Genomic DNA, 13,029 nt, shown 5'->3' on the forward strand with positions numbered 1-13,029 from the left:
GGGAGTATGTTATTTGAATGTTTTTGGTCATTCGCAGAATTATATAAATAGGCCAAAAGACTGTTTTTTAGTTCACTCTTTTTATTCGCTGTGTGTTGCTCTGACATCCTGTTTCAAACCATCTCTATTTTATTTTAATCACGTTGCAAGGCGCTGAGTTTTGCAATAATGTGAAAATCACTCTGGGAGATGACAAAGTCGGGAAAGACTGTAAATAATTCTTTAATCCTCTTTTTTTTATTTTGCTTTTATTCTCCTGTCATTTGCTCAGGCATGGGGAAGGTTAAAATGAGAAAAGGTATAAACGTTACCAAGTCTCCCAACTCAGTATTAACTGATTCAGTTGGGATAAAAACAATCATTGCCAACATAAAAAAAACACACACACACACATACACACACACACACACACACACACAGAGGCACTACTGATCTGACGCCTTTAAAATAAAAACACGTGAGAATGGCGCGAGATGGGGGAGACAAAGGTCTGAATGAACAGTGTTGTTACCCAAGCAAAACAAATGAGCAATGTGGGCTGATGGAGGAGGGGCGGGCCAGAACGGGAAGCAGACAGTGCAGGCTCTAGCAGCCAGTGGCTCTGCTTAGTCAGCGATTCTGGCTGGCTTATTTCAATCACTCTTTTTAAACGGAACAACAGTACACACACACACACACACACAGAGCACCAGACACACACATACAGTAAATAGCCTCGAGGTGCGTCAGAGTCTTCACAGCTGACTGGCCTAAAATATGCCTGACAGGAAAGCAGGAAGCTTAGTGTGAGAGAAACTGAGTGTGGGGTATGGGTGGGGGCGTGTGAAGACATGAAAACCTGAGAATAAAAGGAGGGAAAAAAAAAATGTAACACACCTCCCAGCTCAAAGAAGGAGAAGAAAAAAAAACAAAAAAACAAAACAAAGAGAAACAAGGTCACAATTAAAATCGGTATGCCGTCTTATCTCCTTCTCTTTTTTTTCTCTGGTTTTGTTAGGCGAAAAAAAAACAATATCCAGAGGTCTACCCTCATCTTTTCACAGTCATTTTTTCTCCTTTTTGTCAGGTATGGCACAACAGGACCTGATCTAGATTTGTCTAGGTATGGCTGCAGTGGCATGCAACTGGGTAGGGGGCGTGGGGCTTAGGGAGGGGGGGGGGGGTCTGGTCACAAACAACCAGTCCTCCTGCACAACTCAGTGCATTTAAGCTCACTGACTTAACCCAGAATGCCTCTTAAGAGTACTGTCTGTTCCAAAAGCATTTGGAGTGTTCTTCACTGAGATACATTTGTTCAATGTTGCTGTTGACTCCAAACATTTTCTTTGGCTGAGCTGCCCAAAAAGGACAAGTGACAAACCAGCGAAATGTTATTTGACAACTGACAGGTTTTTATAAAGATTAAATGGCTTTGCCAATCACAGCTCCCTATATCTGATAACTGAAGCAAATTTTTCTCAAATGACATAAGCCCATGTTACATAAGGAAGGTGCATTGCTCTCTGTTTCAGAGGATATTTGCATGATATGCAAAAAGAAAAAGACACAAAGTAACACACCTGTGAATCTCATAAGAAAATGTCCATTGTGGCAAAACAGTTTTTGGTTTCAGTATACCCCATCTGCCGGTAATCTTACGTGTGGTTGAAAATGTAGGAGAAGAGACAGATCCAGGACTTCGTTATTTGCCACCCTTCCTCCCTCCTAAGGCTCATTCATGTGCGGGAACTTCACCTACACTATTATCTGCACAAAATGGGCTATGGATTCTAACACGAAACCTCTATCACAGCGATACCGTTTGCACAGATTTTACATGTGCCCCCCTCCCTCCAAACACACACACACACACACACACACACACATATAACACACACCCTGCTCTGTTTCTTCAAACACAACAATACTGATTCTCCCCATTCAAACTTCATTTGATATCCTCCCCAGCCCTGTCTGCTCAGTCCTTTACAGAAGAAATCAGATCTTGTGAGAGAAGAGGACCTGTAACTTCACAGCAGATTGAATGTCTAACATATTCAGCCTTTCTGTGTGTGTGTGTGTGTGTGTGATGTGTGTCACTGCATACATGAGCATGTGTGTGTGTCTGTGTCTGCATATTTGCGTGTGTGTGTGTTATTTGTGTTGCTCTATTTGTGTTAGTCTAGATCAGGCAGGGAAGAGATGCAGTCTCACAGGTTCTTCCTCACTGCATGAATACTATCACTGGCATACGTTTCAGAGCTTTACAACACAAACATTTTAAGTAGATCTTTTCTGCCCTATGGAGCGTAGACAACAGCATCATTGCTCAATGTTCTTGTCTCAAGTAGCATCGTCATGCTATGTGTCTGGGGGCGTTTTTTTTTTTTGAAAAGCTTTGACAGAAGAAAATGGAATCTAAAGCACTCTCTTTCACTCTGGATCTGTTTGCTTGCTCTCTCTCTCTCTCTCTCTCCCTCTCTCGTTGTGTGAGTGTTTGGTAGGGGGCAGTTAAAACAGACTCTCTGGTCAGAACAGGCAGTATTGAGCTGAGAACAGACGGAGCTGTCAGCCAGGGGTGAGGACACGGTCAGCAGACTGCACCAGAGAATTTCACACCCGTCGCTCAGACTTGGGAATCAGCTCCCAAATACCAAACCACAGGGGGAACGTCCACTGCACTGAAAAGACGGAAATGTAGTTTTTCATCACACTGAATATTGTGGTACTGAAAGCGGCTACAAGATCCTTAAAAGTAAATTAAGATTACTGTAGACAGAATGTAAGTCAAACTATGGCAAGGTCTGTATCACACCAGCCAAACAGAGTGAGCAAAAATGAGAGCACCTCTGATTCACAGGGAGATGGGGGTGGGGGGGGGGGGATGGGGGGTGTGTGTGTGTGGGGGGGGGGGGGGTAGAAAGATCTGTATAAGCACTGAATGACAAAGAAGTCCAGACAGGCCCATGTTTACATTTGAAAAAGACAACAGAATGTAAAATCAGATCATAGGCCAAGTGAGGTGTAATGAAATCGCATGCATTCTCTCTGTCTCTTTCTCTCTCTCTTTCTCACACACACACACATGCACACACACATACGCGCACACACAGTGTGGTGGGGCGGCCTTGGTAAGCATGCTCAGTGAGCTGGAATGTCGTGTGAGAAGAAAGCTACACGCTGGCACTCCCATCTGTTGATGCGCAACAGGGGCCTCCGGCACTTTCCATTCAGCATGCCGAGCCACCACATCCTGCCTCCCTACGCTGCACTGTACACATACAATACATGCCCATGTTCACAGATGCACAGATATAATGTCTCGTCAAATAATCAATTACAATTTGTACCAGTTGTACTTACAGCAAATCAATAATAACTGCATCTCTAGAAACATACACTGTGACACTGTATATAATGACTTCAAGAACGACACGCCAGTTCACTACGTGTGCATAACTGCATGAAAGAGGCAGAGAAATTTGCTGACACAAGCGAACACGTCGTCATGGTGAGGAGTGAGTGATAACTCATGGAGCGATCCCCTCCCTATTCTTCTGAAAGTATCAGGCACCCACTTCGCATTGTTTCATTTTCCACAGTCAGTTACACACACACACAAGCCGGGAGCCATGTACCTCATGGTTTATTCCTTTTTCCTGTACCCTTACATTACAGTTGAGCTCACTCTATCTCTGTCTCTCTCTTGCCCTCTATTTCTCTCTCACTTTCGCTCTCTCTCTCTTTCTCTCTCTCTCACACACACACACACAGACCTTGGGAACCACCCTCATTTTCACCCCACTGTAGCCAGCCTTTTGTTCACTCTAGGATAAGAACAGTGGAACATGTTGTGCCTGTGTTTATCTATATGACCCTGAGGCAGCTGGGTAGTCAAGGTAGGTCCGGACTTACTTTTCACACGGACCAAGCGCAGACATATCACTGAAATCATAATCACCACTCAAGGATTTGTAGATTTAAAGTGCTCCTGAAGCATTTGTATAAACATCCAAATGCATCCATTTGCTTTAACACTCAAGTAAGAATAATTGCAGTAAATTAGATTAGTCTTAGCTCTGCTGTTTTTGTGCAATAAAGTCCAGGGAGCTTTGGTCTGCTGACAAACGAAAACACAAAATTACTTTGATTGCACTTCTCTTCTGCCAACTCTGTGTCATGCTTTTGAGCCTGGCTGCGGTGATGCGTCCCTTCCCGGCACCGAAGAGCTACTTCAGTTAACAATGCCAGCTCTCGCTGTACATCATTTTAAGAACAACGTGTTCAAGACCAAGCTGCACCTGAGCCAGAGTGAAAAACAAGACTCAGAGGGACAGTAATGGATTAGATAACCTACAATTTACTGCACAGTTCATGGCGTTTTGGACTTGGCCTTTACTTTCCAAGGCCAGTGAAGCAGAATGTTTATGCACACCCACTTTGGTAGGGTTGTGCACCCTCAACTCCAACAGCAACCTTTCCGTTGGTCTGGAGTATATCACCGTACATCACCATCCACTTCTTAAGACCACTTCGTTCCAAACTCAAGTGGGTGGGTCTATTTTAAAAGCCCACAACTGACCTCAGAACAGCCAGTGCCAGGATGAGTCAACCCCCACTATCTCCTCCCAAGGGACACCCCACTACAGTGCTTTGATGTGTATCAGGGGTGAACTCTGCGGCTACTTTATATTTGGAAATGGATATGGAGGCACACCCAGCTCTAACTCTCTCCCACTAAAGCAGATTCATCCTCTGTGGTCAGGTGGTGGGCACACCCAACCATCAGCACGTTGATGTGCTGCCTGGAAATGAGACCAAGGGGCTTTTGAAAGGGTTAGCCTTGTGGGTATGTTGCATTATGATTTATGCTGTAGAATCTCAGGTGAATGCCTGGGTATGTTTCAGTGTGAATACGTTTCATTCAGCAACGGTGCCAATGCAATTCTGTGATTGAACCGAATGGAAATAGTTGAATCTTGACATGAAGTGCATGTGTTTGCATGTACGTCTGTGTATGTGTGCCAGTTCAGAGGAATCAGTGAGTGTTAATGCTGGCTTATCTAAGCAGACTCTAAGCCTACAACTGAGGTACTAACCAAGCCTGTCAACACAACATCCCAGGGGGTCAAAAGAGACATCTGGGTGTCTTCATGACTCCTGAAACCTCGCCAGATTTCCCAGAATCCTCATCTCCCGTGAGAACCACCTGCTGTCCTTACCAGGTGACAGTTTTAAAAAAGATCTGATGCAACGGGACAATGTGATAATACCCGTATCAAAAATTAATGACACAAATTCAAATGCAAGACACGTGCCGCATGTTTATCGGTAGCTAAACAACAATATAAAACAAGAACCTTATCGCTTTAGTCCTTAGTCAGAAGGTTATTATAACATATTCACTATTGTGATAAACCTGTCAAAATACAGCTCTCTTACAGTCATAACAGCTCGTTTAGTTTTTTCACAGAAGACAAAAGATATGTAGTATTTAATACACTGCTGTAATTTTAGATTATAATCTCTTAGCTCCAAAATTTCATTAAATTAATCATCTTTAAATAGATTGAGGAAGAACTTTTGGCAGCAGAACAACAAAATCCGTACAATCTCTTTCAATCACTGACATCGTTTCTCACGCCCTATCCCTCCCTCCTCATCTGGCACTGGTGGAGTATTTTTAGGATAGGGGCAGGCACTGTAATTACATGAAACCCCAACCCCCACCACCCCCATTTTTGGCTTTCTCCCTCCCCTTATCCCTCTGGGTTACTGTGAGTTCATTACTGGGCTGAGAGTGAGGTCTATCAGACAGAAGCATGTAGGCTTTTCCTGGCCCAGCCTATGGCCACATGAGTTATGACATCCAGTAGTTCCATGTCTGTTAAATCAAGCAGTGCATCAGGTTTCCTCTTTTTTTTTTTTTTTTCACTGCCACTTTGATTTATCAGACTGTCACCCCAATAAAGATCCTCCCTGTCTCTTTAACCGCAACGCTCATGTTAGATAGCATGGAAAATAAGAAACAGAGGAGTCTGAGGTCAAAATTTTTTACATCACATAAGCTCTATCTGTGTGTGAGTAAGCAGTAAAATAACACATCGCTGGCGAAACATGCAGCATAGGATGTGTATGACAAGATACAGATCTGTTTGAATGTGATAATCCAGATGTGTTAAGGCATTTGGATACATCTGCTATTTCGGTTCACATCTGCTGTTCCTGCAGGAGCGAGCGAGAAGGCGCCGGTTCTGTTCTCGTGGTACAGTCTGCGCGAGGCTTCAGAGGCTAAACACGTCCAGCCATGTCCAAAAAAAAAAAAGTCAGACACTCTTGCAACTACCCTTGCCTTCTTTCCTCCACCTCTCTCTTTCTCTCTCTCTCTCTCTCTGCTATGCCTCTCCACGAAGCTCTCTGATGTTACTGATACCCCTTGCCTCTCCTCCCCCCTTCTCTTTCCCTCTCTACCCTTTTTTCCATCTCTTTGAACTGTGATGGAAAGAGGGGGAAAAAAATCACTCCATCCTGTGGGAACAGCTGTGACCTATCATCTCAGTAGGGCCAGCCCCTTTTCCCTCTCGCCTAGAAATAGATACCTTAATGAATCCACCACTCCAAACCTCTCCAGTGGCAAACTGGTAGCAATGGCGGTGGCAGCGGTGAGATGGGAGCATTTCTGCATTACTGGAATTTATCGGGCCTACCCTGAAGGGGGGGGTGCTTAAGAGCCAAGAGAGATCAGTCATTTGAAAATACCCTACCCATGATTCCTCTAACCACCCCTAAAACCTCACAGTGATGAAGACAGTCACTTAGATGGAAAATACATGTTAAACATTTTAAGACAACGTTGATAATTACAAGATCGGAAGCAAATGAAAGTGAGGAGTGAGCAAGAGAAAGAAAGAAAGAGAGAGAGAGAGAGAGAGAGAGAGAGTGAGGATCATCACGATAGACCTATATTCTCAGAAGTTATTCCTGTAAATATTGCTGATGTCTGCATGTAACTATGGCTAATTAATACCAGACCCTAACGTACCACAGAGGGATGCTGAGGAGACCTGCTTTGATTTTTTTCCTGCAAAAGCCCTTGAAAACCTGTCAAACAGACCCTGAATCTCTCTCTCGCTCTCTCTCTCGCACAGACACACACACACACACACACACACACATTTCCTCTCAGCACTGGCATCATGAGGAATACGGCACTGGGAGAGTGTAGAAAAGAAACACTGGACAAAGGCTCTGGCAAAAAAGGAAGAGGAAGTGTGAACAGGTTTTCATGCAATAGTGCAAGGCCGCACTGACGTCTAAGGAAGCACTTATCCTCTCAGAAATAAAGAATGTCTCTTTTTATACATAGTAACTAGTAACCCAGACATTACAGCAATAGTTACTCAGATCACTGAATGTTGCTTAACAACTAAAATTTGCAGAAATTACACAAGAGCAAGTATAAATAAAGCCATAAAACACAGCAGAAACGATGTACTTGGGCTGCCGGAGCAAAAGATAAACAAACATACAGTACGTTACATAATAGTGAGACAAATTCTCATTAAAGTCTCGTTGTTCGGGTAACTGGTGAATATTTTCCATTTAGGTCTCTAAGAGGCCTTTAGGGGCTAATGGATGGGGATTGCTGTTGTTGGTAATGGTGGTGGTGGTACGGGTGGTGGTATGGGTTGGGGGGGGGGTTAAGAGATATGTCCCTGCATTCCAATGAGAGCATGGTCTTGCAAGCCAAGTGGATGTCCTTTCTGAGGCCAGGCTTAATCTTCATGTCCTTCGCATATTGGCAGCATATGCACCAGGTGAACGTGGGGTCGGACTGACGTGCATACGTAATTGTTAACCCCTGCCTCTACTCGGCCCGTTCAGAGTCAACCCAGTCAAGTCTGTTTCCATTTTAATAGATTGTATTTGCTTAGCTTAGATTAAATACTACTAAATCCATTCAACAATTCCATAACGCTGACTCATGACGTTAAAATAGTTAAAAGGACATTCCAGTCCTTCCAAACTCTCACTGGGTATGACATCACTTCAAGTGACACCTAAGAGAAAAAAACTAGTCTGAGTTCACGTAACTGTTTGTGGCAATTGGCCAATATCATAAGCCCTGGATATGACACACACACACACATACACCCATACACAGAAGTAATAAATTGTGTATTTATTTTTCTCTGGAAGTTTACGTACTCAAAAAAGGCTTTTATAACCACAAGTTTAAAAAAAAAAAAAAAAAAAAAAACCTCTTACAACACCACCTGATCAAAAACACATAACAAAGGAAAAAGAAGAAGGAAAATACTAGGGGTAAAATCTAGGAGAAGGAAAATTCGAGCTTGGACAAGCAGCTGATTGGAGTTTCGTTCTGTAGACATGTGGAAAGCTCATTGGTTGCGGGGCAATTCTGAGAAATGCCGACGGGAGGGGAGAGGACACAGTGAAATTCTGGTGAAGGTTGACTCAGTGTGTGTACAGGAAAAGGTTACAGGTCACTCCGATAAATCTGGAGGTGAAGTCTTGGGTTCCTAATAGTGATCCAGGCAGTCAGCTGGTGAGAGCCGTGCTGAGTTGGCCCTGTTACAAGTAGCTGATTTATGAAAGCAGAGCATATCCATCAAAGAAGTACAGAAGGGCAAAGAACGTCCCTGTAGTTCTCTACCTCCAGCTCAGTTTCTCCCTCGTGTGCATACTAGACAAACAGAAATAAACGCCAAGGCCAGGTTAGGGTTTCTCCTCTCGTTATATGCCGATGCATCTCTACCTTTCCAAAATCTTTCTGTGTGTAAAATAAATAAGCATTTGTCCCTTACGATCAAACTCATCCTCTACTGGATGTTAGAGTGCTCATAAAGGAAGTAAGATGAAGATTGTGGCTGTTTACTATGATGATTTATCTGAGTCACAGTTTGACTTGGCAAGCGTTTCCTTGTATTTAATCTTCAAGATTTGCCATTATTGTTTTGTTCGGTGTCTGTGAATTACGCTGCATATTTGTGTGGCATGACTAAGACAGCGCCTGCAGTACAGAAAAAAGCGACAATGAAACCGTTCAGAGATGTTCTTTGTGTTGCTTCATCAGGTTAAGCAACTTCTTCTGTTATTTTAACTGAAAATGTGGTACGGCCAGTGACACTTGTTTCAAAAGAGTTTTGCCTCAGGGAACTCTCCAGTCTTTTATGATCACCAAGATGTTATCTTAACGTGTGTGAAAACATTCTTTAAGATTATAAACACCACAAATATCAAAGTCATTTACTGAATAATACCAGAGAAAGTCAAACGCCTACTTATAACAGATACAAGCAGAAGCAGAAAATGCAATTTTAATGAAAATATTGATGTTCGATAACACAAAATGTTTCATCAAACAAACTTCAAATTTGGAATAAAAAAAAATACAATAATTTGAATAATGATGGAGATTAAAGTTATTTACCTTTAATGCCATTATTATGGTGAATACTGGGGATTTAAGAACTGTTTAACTGTTGTTCATTAGCACTCATTACTCACATTGTAAACTCTAATTCTCAAACTAATCTCAAATGTTTTGAAAAGTGAATAAATTGGCTATAGCTCTTACCTAACATACTATGCCAAGTAGAGCATGTGATTTTTTTTTATTATTATTATTACTCTATGAACTAAAACAAGAAGTGGACAAGAAGCCATGGAAATGGTAATCTATCTGCTTCATTTTCCGTCAAGGCATGATCTGCACCTATTGTTTGTGTTGCTCCGTGAGTGCTTGGTATAACAGGCTGCTTCTCTTCAAATGTCCAAATCCCCACCCACTGACCTTCATGCACCCACGCACTTTATCCAGCCGTTACCTGGCAACCCTACTCCGCTTTGGAACACCGCGTTGCCATGTCAACGGAATGCACACATGTGGAAGTGTTTTTGTGCTTTGCCTAATTGTCAGAGGGCAGGAAATGTCTCCAACCGAGCTTTTGATCTTGTGCTGTTCTTGGAGACTCGAGATGAATTGCATGCATATGGAATGTGAATGCTGCCCGCGTCTTAAAGATAGAAATTTCAAATACTTTGCATATTAATCACAAGAATGTCATAACAAGTTGCTTGTAAATATATCATCATACATACACAGTAGATGATATATAGCAAAATATCATTTATGTAATATAATGCGAATATCAGAGAAAACAGTCACACAGGCAAGAGAAAGTAATATTAGTTTTTTCAACTTTGTGCATCTTCTACATATCAGACACAAACTGACCTCCTCTTCAACATGTCCCTGGAAAAATTCTTAACCTAACACAGTGTGTAAAAAGAGCCCTGTGCTTCCTGAAACGCTTGGCACTTCTGTTGCGGTTGTCCTGGCAACCTGATTCCCCTCTCAGGAGGGATCCATTGATTCTGTATCGAGTGGAGCTCACACAGCACTCGGCTTCCAGTTCACGCCTCTGAATCCTCTCCAGCATACATTAGTCCGCTTTTTTACATTTCAGCCCACACACAACTGAATAACAGCAAATCAAAATGAGAGGATTTCTTCACACCAAGCAAGGACAAGTGAAATTTTATGAGGATTTGTTCAGGAAACGGATATCACCGATAACACAGCATATGAAATGAATTAGTTTCAATGTCATTTTCTGACTTCCCAAACAGGCTAAAAGCAATGGCTGACAACTCCACGTGAAATAAGTAAAACTCTAAACCAGGCCTATGATTGAGTTCTAGGGCTTCTTTGTCCATCTGAGAGGGAAAGAGACGAACAGAAGAGAGCGAAGAGACACTGAGAGGAAACTACAGGAACAAAACTGTTCGTAAACCGCCGGATGCACATTCTCCTCAAGGTCATCTGTTAGAGAATTACATCATAGTGCACATTAGAGGGAGAACATCAGACGTTCAGGCCCTGCACAAACTGCATTAATTGATTCATTAATCAGAAATGTGCCATTTTAATTCAGAAGCCTGATGCATTAGGGAGACAGATTAGCGATGAGAGGAGGAGGAGGAGGAGGGGGGGGGGGGTGTGTGTTGAGGTGTCCTCTTCAGATGCTGCCCACTCATGATTACATTCGAAACGTGTTTTGCTTCGTTTTCACCCTGTCTTCTCCACAACACTGGAAAAACAAACATGGTTACAGTTAGGGGAGTGGGGGGGTGGGGGTGGGGGGCGGCTTCAAAGCCCTGCACTCTCAGATAAAGACATCAAACGTTTCTTTTCTCATGCAAATTGGTGCAACGCTGCTTATGGTTTCTAAAATAAACAAGCCTCAGCATCATCACAGGTCTTCATGACCACCATTGCACAGCTGAATAGGATATGGAGCTTTTCCTCATGTGAGGGGTTTGTCAGAGAGTGGGGGGGTGGGGGGTTTAAGTCAAGCTTTCACAATCAGTGATGGGATTATGGGGCTACTGGGAGCAACACTTGTTTGCTGAAGTAGCAGTATCCTGCTTGGATCTGCAGAGAAAGGGGAGGGGCAGACACAACACAAGGTCTCTGCACTCCCAAGCATAGGCTAATTTACCACTTCAGAACCAATCAAAACATTTTAAAAGAAAATAGCCTAGAGTACCATCTAACATTCACGATACAATAGCATTAAACAGACAGTGATTTCTAGACAGTTAAATATTTAGATGCCGGGGTGGGGTGGGGGGGGGGGGGGGTTGAAGGTTTACATATCAAGGCCATTACAGTCTTTGCAATCTCTGATTTGGCTGATGTTGAAGGCATTTAGGCTGTCACAGCAAAGACCGTCTTCTGGCCCGAGGCATCTGTCACTCGTCTCTAGTGACAGTGCCAGGGACGCATACACAAGCAGGCTTTCTGTAATTCAGTCAGGCTGCAGAGGTATCAACTTATTTGCCCTTTCCTCGTCCTAAGCTTGGGGTCCACTTTCCTGCACACCTCCGCTGCCAGACAGTTGACACGCAGGGGTTGTTGTGAGGTGGGGTGCTGCGGCTATTTTGAAATTAAGGGCTTGTATTTTTAGGGCAGCTGTACTCCATGGCGATCTTGAGATGCCTGAGCTTACAGCTCACATTCTGAGCCCTAAATAAAAAACAAACAAATAAAAGTCTAGTTGCTGAGGAGGGACAGCTGGTAGAAATTGACAGAGAGAGCTCAGACCCCTGGCGTAACTGTCAGTTCACTAGTTTTATGGGATACTCCATTATAATTAACATTATTATGGTCTTCCACATCCAGTGTTCCATGGGCATGCCCATGTCAGACTATGACACAACAACACTGTGATTTGGTGAATGAATCATTGAGGTTAGTGTCAAAACAAGACATACCCCAGATAATCCTACTTTCAAAGATGAGGACATCGTCTCAGACAGTGAACGATTTTCTCATGACTTCAGAGACAAAACAGAGACAAGTATGAAAAGAATTAATTTGCCTTTCACTCTTTGAGCTTGGTGTATATGTATATATTTCTGCGCATATGCAGATATGCTGTGTCAGCTTGGGAGCCAAACATGCAGTGACCTTGACAAAAGAACGTGAAGAGACTTCTCTACTTCAACTTTGAGGAAATCGCTTGGCTGCCAGCTGCCCCCTATCACCAAGTTTTTGACTTCTGCTTTTCATTAGGACACACAATTGCAGATTTCACAGACACACACCCACCTGTAGGATATCAATAGCAGTCAATTGTGGCAAGCCAGAGATAAGCTCCAGATGTTCTGTCTCCAAAGAAAAACTGAGTGGGAGTACCGCGGTGTCAAAGGACCACTCAACAAAGAACAAATGAAAGACAGAGGATGGGGGGGGGGGGGGGGGGGGGGATGATGGTTTGCATTTCTCTCTGTTTTTGCTAAAAGCGTATTTGAGGGAAACTGGGGGGAGGGGTGTGGAGGGGGGGGGGGGTCAGTGTTAGTAATGGATGTAGGCTGAGGTGGTGGTTTAAGGGACGATTGCATCATCAGAGGGCTCGTCTCTTTCACTGGGAGGAACCCTGCCTGCGGCCATGTAAACAGGAAACGAGCGCCTTTCATCATTTCAGTATTTCCTGAGGCGAGTTTCAGAGGGGGAGGGGT

Source organism: Chanos chanos, chromosome 4 (genome assembly GCF_902362185.1).
Source record: "Chanos chanos chromosome 4, fChaCha1.1, whole genome shotgun sequence".
In the NCBI taxonomy this organism is placed as follows: domain Eukaryota; kingdom Metazoa; phylum Chordata; class Actinopteri; order Gonorynchiformes; family Chanidae; genus Chanos; species Chanos chanos.